The 2,901-nt window shown below is 42.7% G+C and overlaps 1 non-coding gene across 1 annotated transcript; it reads right to left on the bottom strand.

Moving 5' to 3' along the window:
• Positions 1 to 1,789: 1,789 nt before the first annotated feature.
• On the bottom strand, positions 1,790 to 1,861 carry trnae-uuc. Its single transcript has one exon. It is a non-coding gene; the product is annotated as a tRNA-Glu (tRNA).
• Positions 1,862 to 2,901: the final 1,040 nt, after the last annotated feature.

Genomic DNA, 2,901 nt, shown 5'->3' with positions numbered 1-2,901 from the left:
TGGGGAGAGAAGTAATTCTTCTTCGGAAGAGGAACAGATTCGTGAGTGTAAAGTTTTAGAAATTGATATTCCTTTTTTCCCCTCGCATAAAGTGAATTATGAACTGTGAAACGGGCATGAAAATAAATATGTGCAAAGTACTCGATAATGCAAAAGGTTAGGTGTATACACCTGTATTTGTTAACCCCTGGAATTACAGGCCAGTTAGTCTTACTTCGATGGTAGGCAAACTAATGGAAAGGTTACTGAGGGATAGGATTTATAAGTGTCTGGAAAGACGCTGCTTGATTCGGGGCAGCCAGCACGGATTTGTGAGAGGTAGGTCTTGACTTACAAATCTTATTGAATGCTTTGAGGAGATGTCCAAGCATGTGGATGACGGTAGAGCAGTGGATGTAGTGTACGTGGATTTTAGAAAGGCATTTGATAAGATTCGCCATTGTAGACATATGCAGAAAGTCAGGAGGCATGGGATAGTGGGAAGTTTGCCCAGTTGGATAGAGAACCGGTCGAAGTCAGAGAGCGGTGGTACATGGTAAACATTCAGCCTGGAGCTCAATTACAAGCCGTGTTCCGCAGGGATCAGTTCTTGGTCCTCTTCTGTTTGTAATTTTTATTAATGACTTGGAGGAGGGAGTCGAAGGGTGGGTCAGTAAATTTGCTGCCGATACGAAGAATGGTGGAGTTGTGAACAGTGAGGAGGGCTGTTGTCGGCTGCAAAGGGACTTAGATATGATGCAGAGGTGGGCTGAGGAGTGGCAGATGGAATTCAACCCTGTCAAATGTGAGGTTGTCCATTTTGGAAGGACAGAGAAGAATGCGGAATACAGGGTTAACAGTAGGGTTCTTAGTTAGGTGGAGGAGCAGAGGGACCTTGGGGTCTATGTTCATAGATCTTTTATAGTTGCCACTCAGGTGGATAGAGCTTGTAAGAAGGCCTATGGTGTCTTAGCGTTCATTAGCAGAGGGATTGAATTCAAGAGTTGTGAGGTGATGTTGCAGCTGTATAGGAACTTGGTAAGGCCACATTTGGAGTACTGTGTGCAGTTCTGGTCGCCTCATTTATGGAAAGATGTGGAAGCTTTGGAGAGGGTGCAGAGGAGATTTACCAGGATGTTGCCTGGAGTGGACAATAGATCGTACGAGGATAGGTTGAGAGTGCTCGGCTTTCTGTCATTGGAACAGCGAAGGATGAGGGGTGACTTGAAAGAGGTTTACAAGATGATCAGGGGAATAGAAAGAATAGACAGTCAGAGACAAGTTCCCCTGGGTATAACAGAGTGTTACAAGGGGACATAAATTTAAGGTGAAGGATGGAAGGTATAGGGGGGATGTCAGAACTAGATTCATTACCCAGCGGAGAGGTGGGGACTTGGAATGCGCTGCCTGTGGGAGTGGCAGAGTCAGAATCATTGGTGACCTTTAAGCGACAATTGGATAGGTACATGGATAGGTGCTTAAGCTAGGACATCGTGTGCCGAAGGGCCTATTCTGGGCTGTATTGTTCTATGTTTTATGTTCAATGTTCTTTGCACTGTCACCGTCTACCACCCATCTCGCCACAAGCTCTCCTGAAATCTCCCTCCACTGATCCAACACTTTCGCAGTCGACAATTTTTTCTCCTGGGTGACAGCCGACGCTGGAGATGAAAGTGATGAAAATTGATGTAGCACGAGATCACCAACCAGATCTTTGGTAAACATTTGGTTTCATAGGCAGTAATATATAAAAGCTGGAATAGTTACATGAAAACACATTTACACTGTCGATACCTCTTCAAAAACTGAGTTCCCTGACCGGGAATCGAACCCAGGCCACGGCGGTGAAAGCGCCAAATCCTAACCACTAGACCACCAGGGAGTAACGCAAGCAAGCGTCGTCTCAATGCCATTTGCAGTGAGGTCAATGTATCGAAACGCATCGAATTTGTCATGTTTTAATTGTTTTATTTCCATGCGTTGGATATTACATTTTTGTTATGTCTTGCTACAAATCTATTTCATGCCGTCTGTGTTTGAAAGCTGCATTTGGCTTCATTTAAAGTGATTTTTTGAAAAAAAAAACATAATTGTCATCACGATATTTCACTAATTTTCGTTGGGACAGGAAATTTGCCGTCATTATCTAACGTGAATCATGTGAATTCAGTCATACAGCATTTTGCTGGATTTTTTTAATGTCCTCTGAAATCGCCTGTCAAGCTCCTGGGGTGTTTCAAACCACTGTAACTAAGGCCATTAAACGATGGACCATCGGTATTGAGCTAAATATAGTTCATGATCCTAATTTAAATTTAATGACTTTGTGGTCTACTCTGACTTCAGACACTTTTTACAAAAAAAATTCACTGATGAACCTGGGAGTGTCACTGGCTCAGCCACTATTAATTGCCTGTTCTTAGTTTCCCTTCAGAAGGCGATTTTGAGCTGACTGAAATTACTTTTTTCATGTCTTTGCTTGCTACAAATCTATTTCAGGCCGTCTGTGTTTGAAAGCTGCATTTGGCTTCATTTGAAGTGAATTTTTGAAAAAAAAACATAATTGTCATCACGATATTTCACTAATTTTCGTTGGGACAGGAAATTTGCCGTCATTATCTAACGTGAATCATGTGAATTCAGTCATACAGCATTTTGCTGGATTTTTTAAATGTCCTCTGAAATCGCCTGTCAAGCTACTGGGGTGTTTCAAACCACTGTAACTAAGGCCATTCAACGATGGACCATCGGTATTGAGCCAAATACAGCAATGTACAAGCCTCTAGTTTGTTTTTTTTTCAGCCAGCACAATTATGTGCCTAGTCCCATTCAGTTTCTGGTCAATGATAACCTCCAGGATGCGGGTAATTCGGGATTCAGTGACGGCAACATGTGAGAGCATTGGTTAGATTGTCTCTAATT

This window comes from Chiloscyllium plagiosum, chromosome 37, assembly GCF_004010195.1.
Source record: "Chiloscyllium plagiosum isolate BGI_BamShark_2017 chromosome 37, ASM401019v2, whole genome shotgun sequence".
Taxonomy (NCBI): Eukaryota; Metazoa; Chordata; class Chondrichthyes; order Orectolobiformes; family Hemiscylliidae; genus Chiloscyllium; species Chiloscyllium plagiosum.
Note: the sequence above shows the minus strand (reverse complement) of the source record. Positions and strands in the feature narration are given on the sequence as shown.